General features: G+C 30.1%; 1 long non-coding RNA gene across 2 annotated transcripts; it reads left to right on the forward strand.

The window, feature by feature from the left end:
• The first annotated feature begins 8,817 nt into the window (after nucleotides 1-8,817).
• LOC139898182 (uncharacterized) lies at nucleotides 8,818-10,724 on the forward strand. Of its 2 annotated transcripts, XR_011776907.1 has the most exons (5): nucleotides 8,818-8,966; nucleotides 9,593-9,678; nucleotides 10,047-10,115; nucleotides 10,191-10,307; nucleotides 10,531-10,724. It is a non-coding gene; the product is annotated as an uncharacterized lncRNA (long non-coding RNA). The 2 variants fall into 2 exon arrangements; XR_011776906.1 differs by having other exon boundaries at nucleotides 10,191-10,724.
• The last annotated feature ends 5,241 nt before the right edge of the window (nucleotides 10,725-15,965 follow it).

Genomic DNA, 15,965 nt, shown 5'->3' on the forward strand with positions numbered 1-15,965 from the left:
TATAATTGATATTATTGCTATAAATAATATTAGTGTTATATATCTCTTAATAATTATTATCATTAAACTTGTATTACTATTATATTAAAGAGTATTATTATTATATTTACATTTATTAATAAGAATAAATTATAATCTATACATAAAATTAAATAACAAAAAGAGATATAGATACAATTAAGTATATAACATTTAAACATACGGAGAAATTATATCACAACCATCATCAATCTTTTCCTTTGCCTTTATTGACTTTGTTGAACAAGTAAACCTCACCAATTTTGTAATATATACTTTCTGTTACATGTATCTATCACTCATTTAAATTCATTGAATGTATCAAGCAGCCACACAAAATTAGAACACTTGTTGCTACAATATTTACTTTTAACTCATTCATAACACATATATGTATCAATCATTTACAAATCACCATATTGCTTTTGTCTTCATCAAACTCTCTCTTAATACTAGTCAACCTCATTGCTCCTTCTATTCTTTCATAACCGAGAACCATATCAATCTCACCTCGATCACAACTACCTTTGTCCCTCCTCTCCTATTCTCAATCACCCATGAACAAAAATTTTTCCTTTTACTACTATCAAAATACCTTAAATCACTTTCACCATTTGGTTGCTACTACCATGCTCTCTTTTTGCCTCCTGTCTAAACAAACCATCAAGCAAAAACAACCAATATTTCCATTACCAAAACTGCTACGTGTATGACTGCTTCAGCTACTATTCGGGAATGACCACATCAACCACCTACAACCACCATGGAAGTAAACTGATATGCTACAGCTATTCTTGTTTACAATCACCAAATCAACCCATTGAGCCACCATAGGGACTACTGCAGCTCGAATAAACCAACACTTGAACCGCCACCAAATATCTATATAAAACCAAAGCTGTTCGAATTATAAACCAGGGTGAGCTGCTGCTATTTATCTGTTATTTTCAAATATCTACCACTATAAAATATTTATATATATAAAACTTGAACAAGGAAATTTGAAGTTTGTCTTTTGTTTTCTTTTCTCTTTTCATCTTTCCAGAATCGTTAAACAACCTCGAGAATGTATATACTGTAATAATCATCTTCAAACAACAAAGAGGAAATTAATTTACAGAAGCAAATTAACCTTTACAATTTATGACAACTAGTTTAACAATCAAAATAATATATCTATTTCTCAAGTAAACAATATTAATTCATGTGCGATTCGGTAAAAAAAAATAAATAAATAAATAAATGAGAACCAAGGGTGAAACAGAGGACCACGATGATGTAAAGAACATCTCCTACCAAGTATGTATACAGAAATTATAAAGGTATTAATGAAATTAAGAGATCACTGAATCGATTACCTAATTGATTAAATTGATGGATCGAATACCTGTTTGATTGATGACAAGTATCGATGATAATGAAAACTGTTAATGATGAATCGAGAAATTACTAAACCTGAATGATTACCGCTTAATCGGTTGTTTGATCTACGAATTGAAGAAACCTTGAATCATTTATGTTTTTCTCCCTGCGTGCGTTTTTTTTTTTCTTCTCCTCTCGATCTGGTTTGCTCGATCTGGTTGAGCCACCAACCAAAAATCAGATCCACTACTTATTATTATTATTATTATTATTATTATTATTATTATTATTATTATTATTATTATTATTATTATTATTATTATTATTATTATTATTATTTTTGTTATTCTTATCATTTTTATTATTATAATTATAATTATAATTATTAATATTATTGGTAGTATCATGTTTATTTAAAAACTTGGCTTTTTATTAAAGTATCATTTTTATAATTATTATCATTAATAGAAAAATTATTATTATCAAAACTATTATTATCATATTCATTATTAAACCTAATCATTATCATTACTAAAGATTATTATTATAAATATTATTAGTATAGCTATTATTATTATTATCACTATTAATATTATTTTTAAATATTAATTAGTATTATTAACATATTTTTTATTATAAATATTATTCTAACAAAAGATAATTATGTAAAGATATAAATATTACATATATCATAAGTATATCTAAAGTTACTATAACATATATAAATATACATAACATTTGGAATAATAAATACATTACTATTTAAATAAGTAATATATTATATAATTAATATATATAAACTGGTTTTATTATGAATACATGTTAATTAGAGGTGTTAATATATATAATTGATATAGGTTCGTGAATCTGAGGCCAACCCTACACTTATTCAATGTCGTCATATGTATTTTTACTACAAAATACAGTATGGTGAGTTCCTTTGATCCCCTTTTACTCTTTACATTTTTGGGACTGAGAATACATGCGCAACTTTTATAACTGTTTTACAAAATAGACACAAGTAATTAAAATGACATTATATGGTTGAATGATCGAAATTGAATATGCCCTTTTTTATATAGTCTGGTAATCTAAGAATTAGGGAACAGACACCCTAATTGACGCGAACTCTAAAGATAGATCTATCGGGCCCAACAAGCCCCGTCCAAAGTACCGGATGCTTTAGTACTTTGAAATTAATATCATGTTCGAAGGAGGATCCCGGAATGATGGGGATATTCTTATATGCATATTGTGAATGTCGGTTACCAGGTGTTCAATCCATATGAATGATATTTTTGTGTCTATGTATGGGACGTATGTTTATGAGAAATGGAAATATGAAATCTTGTGGTCTATTAAAATTATGAAATTATTATTTATGATAAACTAATGAACTCACCAACCTTTTGGTTGACACTTGAAAGCATGTTTATTCTCAGGTAAGAAAGAAATCTTCCGCTGTGCATTTGCTCATTTTAGAGATATTACTTGAAGTCATTCATGACATATTTCAAAAGACGTTGCATTCGAGTCATTAAGTTCATCAAGATTATTATTAAGTCAATTATAGGATATATTATGAAATGGTATGCATGTCTGTCAACTTTAGATGTAATGAAAGATTGTCTTTTCAAAACGAATGCAATGTTTGTAAATTGTATCATATAGAGGTCAAGTACCTCGCGATGTAATCAACTGTTGTGAATCGTTTATAATCGATATGGACTTCGTCCGGATGGATTAGGACGGGTCTTCACATCATATTCACGAACCTATATCAGTTTTATATATTAAAACATATAATGAACATATAATGGTAATCAAACCAGTTTATATATATTAATTATATAATATATTACTTATTTAAAATAGTAATGTATTTATTATTTCAAATGTTATATATATCTATACATATGTTATTTTTATATGTTATATTAAAATAGTAAATTAAATTAATTATATTTTTATATAAATATATTTTATTTGTTAAAATAATAATTTTAATAATACTAAAATAATGATAATAATACTAATAATAATAATAAAAGTGATAATAATAATAATAATATTAATAATAGTAATAATATTAATATAATTACAGTAATGATAAAAATCATAATTTTAATAATAATTATAATAAAGTTTCAATAATAAAAGATGTGTTACACATATATATATAATCCATAAACTTAATTAGATTTCATACGTATTCATAATATTATTTATTAATAATACTTATGATTTTATCTCTATTTATATCATACTTATCGTACTCATGATCATAATATCATCCATAATCTTTAATATTACTTTTACTAACATTTTCATATATTCAACTTTAGTCATATTCATCATCTTTTATATTCATAAGTTTATAATACAAATAATAGTATTAATGATAATAATAATAATAATAATAATAATAATAATGATAATTGTAATAATAATAATAATAATAATAATGATAAAAATAATAAAAATAATGAAAATAATAATAATAATTATAAAAAATAATAATAATAATAATAATAATAATAATAATAATAATAATAATAATAATAATAATAATAATAATAATAATAATAATAATAATAATAATAATAATAATAATAATAATAATAATAATAATAATAATAATAATAATATTAGTAATAATACTATAAAAATAATAATGATAATGTTAATACATATATCTTGAAATCCATCATAAAAGAGCCCAAGGCAAAGCCCATCAAGAATAACATAGTCCAATAGCAGGTTATTGTTTGATTAAAAAAAATTTCGCAACAGGCTGGGATTGAACCTCTGACCACTCGTTCACAAACATCACACTCAATCACTGAACTTGTCAGTTTCTTTCTTATTTGATTAACACATTAAATTGTTTTAACCTATAAATGCCTGCTGCCTTCTTCTTAATACAAAACCCATTTAACATCTTCATCGTTATATCATCATCATAATACCCATCTTCTTCGCTACTGTTCCTTCTCCTTTTCATCTAACGATCATTATCATCTTCGTTATTTTATGTGTCATCACCATCATTACTTTCCTTCATCGTTACCATCATTTATCATCATCTTAACACTTGCATCATTATCATTATCATTATTATATGTTAATCATGATACACAATCGTAATCATCATCTAATCGTCTTCGTGAATCACGGTTTCATAAACATCTCGTTATCATCATTTTCACGTCCATCTAACATCATAACATCATCATCACATATCATCTACATAGAATCATATAAACACTATTCATCACCTTCCTTACATATCATCTTTATCAATCCCTTCGCTAAACATTATTATCACTCGTATCAACAAAAAAAAAATGAAAGCGAGTAGCAGCTTGGTTCAAACTAGAACAGAAACAGAAAAAAATATAGCAGCTGATGGTCGATTAGCAAGAAGATTTGGTGATGATTGATCGATGGGTGTTGGCTTTCGGTTCTGGGTCTGATCGAACTGAACAAAAACAGTAAACATGTAGCAGTTGGACAAGGAAAACAGTAGTAGTAGAAACGATTTGCAGCTCAAGGTTTTTTAGAACAAAAAGGTGATGGTGGTGTCTGTTCGAGTTGGGTTCACGACTGAAACCGAAACAGAATAGCTTAGTAGCAGCAGTACTCTTGTTTTGTGGTGTTTGGTTGTGGTTGTTCTTGATCAGGATACGGATACAGTGGGCAGCAGCAGTAGTGAAGGTGTGGTAGTGGTGATGGAAGGTTGAGAGGTGAGGTCGTGAGGATGGTGATGGGTTTAGTGGGTTCAAGGTGGTTTTCACGATTGAAAAACAGAAACACATACAGTAGCTTTTGATGATGGTGGTGTTGGACTAGTGTGGTGTTTTGGTGTTCGAACGATTAAGAAAACAGAAAAACAAAGCAACGAGTCAGTGGTTGTTTTATGGTATCGTGGTGAGGGTGGAGGATGGGAGTTTTGGTGTGGTCACGGCCGTACAGCCAACACCAACTTGGGTTTATTTTCGTCGAGCAATGTAAACAAGAAAAGGGAGAAGGCTGTGTTCGATCAAGAAGTGAAACAGGAAACCAAAAATAAAATAAAACATGTGATGGTGGTTCTTGGGGTGGCGGATTATGGTGGTTGAATTGGTGGTACTCCGGTGGTCAAGCATGGTTGCAGTGGTGTAGGAGAAGAAGGTTGTGAGGTGGTGTGGTTTTTCCTTAACTCAATCTTAGTATCATATATATATATATATATATATATATATATATATATATATATATATATATATATATATATATATATATATATATATATATATATATATATATATATATATATATATATATAATTATTAAATCTAAAGTAATAATTAATATTAATAATATAATAATAATTCTTATATCTTATAATCACATGCTGAATGATGAAATGAAATGAAACAGTAAGCAGCCGGATATATTGGATTCATTCTACCGACAGTTTATTCACGGAGAGTATATCGTGCTCCGTTGCTAAACAGTTACGGATAAAATTATTCAAAAAAATCCCATATTTTTAAATTAAATACATTTATTTATTTCGGTCGTTAACTGTGTAAAAGCTGATTCAAAAGATTCATCTAGTATTTATTTTCAGTTCCAAATAATATGTACGGAGTATTAAAATTTAAACTAAAAAGATAAAAATATTTCTATCAAACCTATAATCTCCGTAATCTATTTATGGACTAACTTTTATTTTAAACCTTCATAAATATGTAATAAATCTATATTAAAATCAACAAAATGACAACCAAGTGCTACTAACGTTTACTAATTAGGCTCGAAATCAATTATATTCAATATATTTTCTATATATATATAAATAGTTTTAAATAACAAGTTTTATAACGTAAATAAATATATTAATTATATATTTAAAAAAAAATAAATTTAACATTATATATTTACAAGTAATATTCATATATATATATATATATATATATATATATATATATATATACATAATAACATAATTATTTTCATTACAACGTATATTATTTTACATTTTTATCTATAACAACAAATGCGTATAATAGTTTATTAACGTTTCAAGTTATTATATATATATATATATATATATATATATATATATATATATATATATATATATATATATATATACAAAATTATTTAAATACAATTGTTCGTGAATCGTCGAAAATGGTCGAGTTTAAATGAATGTATGAAAACATTTCAAAATTTTTGAGACTCAACATAATAGACTTTGCTTATCTTGTCGAAAATATTAAATCATATTGAGATTTAAATTAAAAATAAGTTGAAATTTTCGGGTCGTCACAAAAGGCTTATCATCTAGTACTGATCATGTCATATTATATCACAACTCTAAAAAAACAACGTCCACACACGTAGATATAACATAATATAGGTCTTTGGTGGCCCTAAGGATTCTCTACTTCAAGTACGATAAGGTTGTGGACGTTAGGAATGTTTTAATGGATCTATTATACAAGGATCAGTTAAAATATATCTATGGATCAGAAAGGTACAGTTTGCCACAACTATTTGTTGGAGGAAAACACATCGGAGGGTTTTATACGATTATCAGGCTTAACAAATCTGGTGAGCTAGCAGCCCTGCTTGCAGCACAACCGAGATTGCAAAACATGCAAAAATAGAAGGTGTGTTTCTTGCTTCAACAAGTGCAACAAATATAAATTTCATACGTCACATAACTGCCCAGATTGTTGCTATTAGAAAAGTAAATATAATAACAAACCTAAAACCTAATCAGCTGTAGTCTGTAGATGAAGTTTCTCTAACCACTGAGAGAAATTCCTTTATCCCTCACGTCATACCTGACGTCACGTTTGTGGATATTGTTTTCATTGTATTCTTCCCGAATTCCAATGAAATTCGATCTATTGTATAAGCTAATAGAGTGTGATATTAGTTTGCAGTATACATGTTTGATAAAATGTCTTAAAGAGTTTCCAGGAAAATTTCACATTACAAGAAACTACCTTAACATTAAATTTAGAGTGTGAAGCAATTAGAACCTATTAATCAAATTGCATACAACTTTTTTAGTGTTTAGCTTTCTATCATATGAACATCATTCAATCAAGTTTAATAGAAAGAAAGATTACCTTCATCTGCCTTCATTGTCGCTTAATTGTATACCTTTCCTCCTACTCATCATTCTTTCTTGTACCTTCACTGGGAATTGATATTTCCACCACCAGTTTTACTTGTTTCACCTGGATTGACAAAAATGTCTTTAATGAAAGGCTTGCACAAATTATTTAAAACTTTTTGTTATAATTTATTAAGGGATATATGGGGAAAAAGCATGAAATTATGTTGGAACAAGTAAAAATCATGGTGGAAATATCATCTCCCATCTTTTAACTATCTTATCAAATATCAATCGATCCTTACCCATCTGTACCCGGCTTTAATACCCGATTACACCCGTTTGATCTTTCTTTCTTATTACATCTGCAGCCCACCAAGTTTGTTCGGTTAGACTTGGGCTCAATCCGATGGGTTGGGCTACTATTTTCGCTAAATGGATGTATTGATCGCACATTTTATAGTAATCTACGATGTCATTTTATATATTTTTTTCTAGTTTATGGATTAATATTTTCAATTTTTATTTTTTTATTATCACTATTTATGATTTATGATTTATAACTACAGAATTTTTATTGATTATGCTTAAATATTACTATATTTTATAGAGCTGGTATAGACTACGTGAATTGAACTCGAGTCTACACTAGAAATTGCTAAGACTCAATCCTTCTAGGGTTGATTATGCTTAGATTAAGTATTGATGTTCATTCAAAGCACATTAATTGTTCGGTTTTTTTAACAGTAGTACGGGTTTACTCAGGAGACTTAACCATCCAAGCATTCATCTTCTATGGTTGCATAATCCGCCCCCAACTGCTGCCTAGGAGGAAACCCGGCCCAATCCAAGGACATGGGCGGTAAAACCCCCTCCCCCACTGCCTCCGCAACGCGATGTGCGGAAGGCACCTTTGGGTATGGGTGTTCAAAACCGGATATCCGAATTTTCGGATATCCGAATTTTCGGATATCCGAAATTACAGATAGTGGATTTTGCCATCCGAAATCCGAATCAGAAATTTCGGATATCCGAAATTTCGGATTCGGATTTCGGATTATCCGAATATCCGAAATTTATTTTTATAGTTAAAACAAATACAATCTATCTATCTTCTATAGTTTCTATTAAAATTATAAAATGATGATGTCATAATTAGACATTTTTCAAGCATAAAAATAAATTAAAAAGAAAAAGAAATTTTTTCAGCCATTCTTGCCGATGTAATAAAAAATTTACTTAAAAAAAATAAATACATTAATCAATACCGTAAGTAAAAAAAACGTCTTTTATCACACGCTATTTTTCTCCCAATCAAAATAAACCCTAGAACATAGCTCCAGAGCTGCTGCTTCTTCCTTTTAGGGTTTCTTCATCTTCATCCATCATCTTCTTCATCCATCATTATCATCTTTTACATTCTTCGCCTGCTTTCCCTTTGTCTTCGGCAAATTACAAAATTGGCAAGGTTTGTTTTCATTTATTTTGCCTAAAATCACAAAAAATAAATCGAAGTTAAAATCCCTTCGTATCTGATTAGTAATTCTATATCTTATTAATGTTGGCGATTTTCAATTGTTGCTAATATGAATTCGATTTGTTTTTCCATAAACTTTACACATGGCGATCTCAATTTTCCTTTATTTGATATGAAATTAGGGTTCATAAGAACGATTTTGATGATGATAATGATTTTGATTAAATGCTTTTGATTTTGATTCATCAATTATTTATTAATTTGAATCGACATGCTCATTATGTTAATTATATACAGTGGACAAAAGAGATAATATAATTTCATGTTTGCTTTATTAATAATTATATAGTGATGTATGTGCTTTAAGTTGTTGATGATTTGAATAATTTTTCTTTGATATCTCAAACCCTTTTCATGGAACAGTTTAGTCGAAACCATAAAGTAGACAAATAGCAAATGGGCAAATGAAAGAGGCCACTAATTATTGTGTTGATTTTGAAGGAGTAATAATAGACATTATAAAAACTCTGCTTTATGCTCCTTTTCATGTTTTTTTGAAAAAAATTGACAATTATTTTAGAGGAAGAATGTCAAAGATATGTGCAAATTCTTTGCAGCTAACTGCTTTACGGAGTATTTGCTACCAATACCTGTTACAGCCACATCTGAGCAAAGTGGATCAAGTTCAACTTTTAAGGATAAAGTAAGCTTGTAATTGTAATTTATGTTTCAAAATTTGGTAATTTGCATGCTAATACTGATAAACATAAAATTACCTAAAGGGTTATATTTGTGAAAAAATAAATTACCTAAAGGGTTATATTTGTGAAAAAATGGATGATGTATGTGACCCGGGGGTTAATTCAACTTAATTAGGTTGGTCTTGATAATAAAACACAAATAATGCAATTTCGATTTTCATTTAGTTTAAGGTATACGTGTGAATCGTTTAGAAAAGAGCAGAAGCAATCACTATTTAGACTTTAGAGAGCTACTTAAATACGGACATTATATCAGTGCCTATGTCACTACTTCACTGCAAGAAAATGTTTTGAAAAACTTTGTTGATAGTTTGATACAGGTCATAAATATATGATGCTTCATGTTGATGCTGAGGTCAAGCTGGAAGTGTATTATGAAGTAATAACTCATGCTTTACCACTACTATAATTAGTTATACAAAATCAGTAGGGTTGATATTTCGATTTTGTACAGGAAATCGCTTAGTTATACGATAAAGACTTGATCTTGGAGCGGCTTATTGTTAAATATGAGAAAACGGTTCTGAATGTGTAATTTGAAGATTGCATAATTTGTTGTTGAACTCGAACAGTAAGTGTAATGAAATTTCTTATTTATAATAAGGCAGTTACTCAACAATCGACTATGACTTGATAGTCCTTATTTAACTGATACTAAGGCTAGGAGTTATCAGAGTTTCCTTCAATATTTCTTTATTTCATTTTTCATTAGTGTCACAGTCCTACTGTGAATTTCTTCACTTTTGTTATTAAATCTTCCATCTATTTGAGTAATAGCGACTGAATGCCATCAGGATCATGGATGCAAGCAGAAAATGGCATCACAAACAACATTTGAGGAGCTGACAATCTGACATGGGATTAGTGTTGAAGGGTCAATGCTTTCAAAAAATAGAGTAATATAAGGGGCTGAATCGAAGTAGGAGTGGGGCATTTGTTGGTCGTTTAACGTTTTATACAGTAATGTATGTGATAATTTTTTTCAAGATATGCAATTCATTTTATGTTATATCATTTCAAATATTTTTTTAACAAATCTAGTGATTTCACGGGTCATGAAACTAGTATAATATATATCACAAGTTCACAACACAAACATAACATGTAGATTACACAAAGCCTGAATCCCAAAACGAACATAACATATTACAAATCATCTAAAATTACTTTTAAACCGAAGTTCAACATCCAAATTACGAAACACTAACATAAAGCGCTAAAATCAGAGATCTTTAATTCTTCAATCTTTTCAACTCCGATCATCAAAAGAACAAAACAAAAGCACTACCTGTAGATAGAAATAAAAGTGATTTAATTACCTAAAAATATCAGTATACATCATTACTCAATTGTTTCAGGACATAATTACGCTCCTCGTCCCTGTGGCTTACCTCAAATAACACTCCTCGTCATTTTACTATTTTTTTTGCATTCCTCGTCCCTATTGTATTTACTTTATACATCCCTCGTCCTTCCGTTCAACAAGTGTTAGTTTTAGACGTTAATTTATGACATGTGACATTCATGTGAGGGTATTTTCGTCAATATATCTTTTTTATAGACTTCATCCTCATCCATTCAATATTCATCTTCTCAAACCCCTAAATCTAAGATATCAAACCCTAAAACAAATCCAAACTTCAACCCTATCTTCTTGTTAAATTGTAACAAATTATCAAAATCGTATTTTAGTCGTGTTTGTAACCACCATCGTCAAAATTGTATTTTAGTCGTCGAATCACAAACCCAGATCTGAACAAACGTATCTGTTCTTCACCCTGCAACTTCACATATCTGTTTACCTCGTCATTATTAAATCGGATCTGAAAAGGAAAATCCACCGGTTTTGAAGCAATCAAAACCGTTTCTCAACCTCCCCTGGTTTCATCGTCCGACGAAATCGAGATGAACACCACCAGATCTGAAATGTTGATTTCGTGGTGGTGATTCGAGTATTGATTGCGACGGAGACGGGTGCAATGGCGATGGTACTGCTAATGTTGACGTCCAATTGGGTGTTTTTGCTCTCGGATTTTGGGAGGTTACCAGATCTTCATATCATAGGTTGATGTTGTTGACAGTACTGCATTTTTAACCTTCACCGATTGTAAAATTTAGGTGAAGATGTGTTATTCAATATTTGGACATATTATTATTAAATATTATTATATTACATAAAAAATCAAAAAACTAATTATATTGAATTGTATGATGAGCGAAAGCGAAAACTTGAAAGTTCATAATATATTCGTACAATAATTCTTTTCTCAAATAAGTTCGATCGATTTTTCTCAATAAGTTTGATCGATTTGTTTTTTTAAAGTGTTTTTTATGTACTAATATAGAAATGGTTACACGAATAGTGTTTTTCATGTTATTTATATGATATTATAAGTTTGGATTAGTTTTAGGGTTTGATATGTTAATTTGGGGGGTTTGTGAAGATGAAGATTGAATGAAGATGAAGCCTATCACATAAAATATGATAAATTGACGAATATACCCTCACATGAATGTCACATGTCATAAATTAAAGTCTAAAACTAACACTTGTTGAACGGAAGGACGAGGGATGTATAAAGTACATACAATAGGGACGAGGAATGCAAAAAAAATAGTAAAAGGACGAGGAGGGTTATTTGAGGTAAACCACAGGGACGAGGAGCGTAATTATGTCTTGTTTTAGACTTGCCTACTTGGCCTAAAAATATCAGTATACATCATTACTCAATATGGGCTTACATAATCAAAATACCTACTTGGCCAAATTAAAATACAAGAGCCACCATATCAGTAGCCATATGGTAACTTTAACTAGCAAACATTACAAAAAAAAAAAAAAAAAAAAAAAAAAATATATATATATATATACATTAACAGTAGCCATCTTTTTATGCTATAAGCCAAGGACAAAAGTATTACCTAGAAATAAAAATGTATCCATTGTTTCAGCAAGTCAGTTTCACTGTTTCAACAAGTCAGTTTCACTGTTTCAGCAAAAAGAGCTTTTATAAATCACAATACACACTAGTTTCAGCAAAAAAGAGTATTTATTAATCACATTATCACAATACACATTATTCATTTTCAATACTTCTTTAGTAGTAATAGAAAACAAATGCAAGTCAGTTTACTTACCTGGATCCATCCTTGCACCTCATTTACCACATTATCTTGGCTATCCATTGTTTCATCAATGATTATGGTAGGTTGCTCGATGGTTAACTCCTTAACTATTAAGAAGCAAAAAAGACAAAGTAAACCATTATGAAAAATAGTTCTCTGCTTTGTCCATCTGCATCCGAAACATATATCAGACTATAAGAGTAGTTACAAAATTAATCATTCAATATCAAAGTCAAAGTAAAATGCATATAGAATTTCTTAATAAATCATCACAACAAAAACAGCATATTTAGCTTTCAATGACATTCACTATCATTCAATATCAAAGTAAGCTTGTTGCTTCATCAGACATCACTCATCAGAAACAGTAAAAAGTAAAAACACAAATTATGCATAAATGCTTTCTAATGTGAAAAGTTGCAGCCTAAATCGACAGTAAAAACACACACATTATGCATAAATGCTTTCTAGTAAAAACACACAATTCATTATAAGTATAATTATTAAACACTCAGCAAATTTATAATTAATTATATATGTGTGTATATAAATAAATATACACACCTGATTCATTATTAAAAGCCCTAATCGACCTAGATCCGTCGTAGGGAGGAAGAATGATGAATGATGACTGATGAAACTTGTAATATACTAATACGTCGTGTTACAGATTATTAAAAGCCCTAATCGCTGAGATGGAACTTACCTTGAAATCTTGAATAGTGAAGAATTGAAGATAGACGCAGGGAGGAAGATTGAAGATGAGATGAAAGAAGATGAAGATTAGATCTAGGGTTCGTGATATTTGAGTCGTGAGAGAGTGAAACGGTCTTGCAATTTTTTTTTATTTTTTATTTTTTTTACGAGGAACCCCTACTACGAACGGGCACATTGGCCCCCCCGCAGCGGGTAAACCCTGGGTAAACGGCAAGCCAACCCTCCACCGCTACCAGGTAAAACATCCTCAGGCTATTGGTCTCTTAAGTTCGCCCCAAGCGTTTGAAGTGCCTTGAAGGGAATCGAACCCGTGACCTCACCTTCATTGAAAGTGTTGGTGCAATTTTTAGATCTAGGGTTATTTGAGATTTTGAGTCATGAAATCGTGATATACTTAATTACTGATGTAGTGAACTAGTGATTGATAATTTGATGGGCCACTAATAGAAACCCAATGGGCCACTAAAAAAATTAATTATCAGTCCATTTAATTTCGGATATCGGATTATCCGATTATCCGAAAAATTTTGAAAAATCGATCCGATATCCGAATCCGAAAATCCGGATATCCAACTTTCGGATATCCGAAAATCCGGATATCCGAATTTTCGGGTATTTTCGGATTGCGGATTCGGATTCGGATATTATGAACACCCCTACCCTTGGGTGCAGCCTGCCCCCAGTGGAAGGGCGAACTTATGAAGGGGCAGAGTGGGGCGCCCGCTCTCAGTGGATCTATAATTTTTAGTGCAAATTTTTTCAATTTTTTTATTTGCCCCCGGTGGATTTTTTTGCCTCAAAACCTCCATATTTTGCCACTACTACATGAGCTAAAACACAAGGTTTGCATCAGGGTTGGACAATAATGATTGAAATTTTCTTATGGCGAAAAACAAAATTTAATTAAAATTTATCTGATGATCAAGAGAATTACAACTAATACAAACCCGTGGGATCTAATTGGGTTGTTTAAGAACTTTCAGCGACAAATTACATTCTTTTCATTTAAGAAGTTAAAGTTTACTTATGATAGCTTCTATGTTCTTTTGGATCAAGATGTGGATTGGTTCTATTAAGACAAAATACGATACAAAAACTCGGATGAAATGAGGGATCGATGCAAATCATGGCTGTGGTGTCCCGCGTCCTGTAGGATCACAGATCCCTAATACTCAAATATAGAATAACTAGGAGAAAATAAATTAACTTTATTTGCTGTGAAAACAATGAAACTAAATATAATGATGGACCACATTGTTACTCAACAGCTTGATTTTATTGATATCTAAAATGACTATATATAAGCCAAAGTACAAAATTAAAAATAGCACTACACAACTGTAATTTCCACTACACCTAAAGAAATGGTCATACACTCCCATTTTCTCTCCACGTGCACCATAAAATGCGGTTAACTAATACCACTTCTAAAACAATCAAATTAAACGTACGTTGTCTATCAAATACAACCAATCCCATCTACAATTCAACTAATAATTAAATAGACTCTAACTCTAACTAATAATAATAATAATAATTAACATAATACTGACACTAAATGCTAATTAAATAATCAAACCAAATTTAAAGCCTTGCACATTATTAGTAAATTAACTGATTACACCAACAATCACCGCCTTAATCGGTTACCATAATTGTAACATATAACGCGGCTCTCCCAAACACGTCAACACTATCTCGACTCACCCGGACTCTCGACTTCTCCCCTGGTTGTAACATCCCGCGTTTTTCCGTTAAATTTATTTTTAACACCGTCTTTTTTTTAAAATAATACCTTTCGTTATTTAAAATCGTATTTTCCGTTGACTAACGTTCTTAATATTCCTGTTATTTAATTATAACATCACTAATTTACTCGAGCGTTTTTAAAATACTCGTTTGGTTAATTCCCGCACCCGCTTTTAAACTCGAGGGACTATTGGCGTCAAGTGGGCAAACTAGTTGACTAGGTCAACTAGTCAACCCACCACTACCACCACTCATTCAATCCCACATCTCTTTCTCTCTTTTCTCTCTACTTCCATTTTTGGAACTCAAACACCCAATCCACTAATTCATCATCCAAATTCGAATCAAGAAGCAAACATCAAAACAAATTACATTTTCGTGATCCTCTCTTCATCCTCTACATTTTGGTACCAATTTCATCAAGTTTGGGTAACCTTCTAAAAACACTAGATTTCTCTAAATTCATTTTATATACTTGAAATGGTGTTAATTAGTGTCTATGGCTCAAGTATAACATAAATACATGTTTTGTTTGCTCGATTTGTTGTTTTGAGTAACTAGTTTGAACTTTTGAAATGGGTGTGCTTAATCTTGAGTTTTGGGTGATTAAATGTTGTTAAATTGTTAAAGTTCATGT

Source organism: Rutidosis leptorrhynchoides, chromosome 3, assembly GCF_046630445.1.
Source record: "Rutidosis leptorrhynchoides isolate AG116_Rl617_1_P2 chromosome 3, CSIRO_AGI_Rlap_v1, whole genome shotgun sequence".
NCBI classification, from domain to species: Eukaryota; Viridiplantae; Streptophyta; class Magnoliopsida; order Asterales; family Asteraceae; genus Rutidosis; species Rutidosis leptorrhynchoides.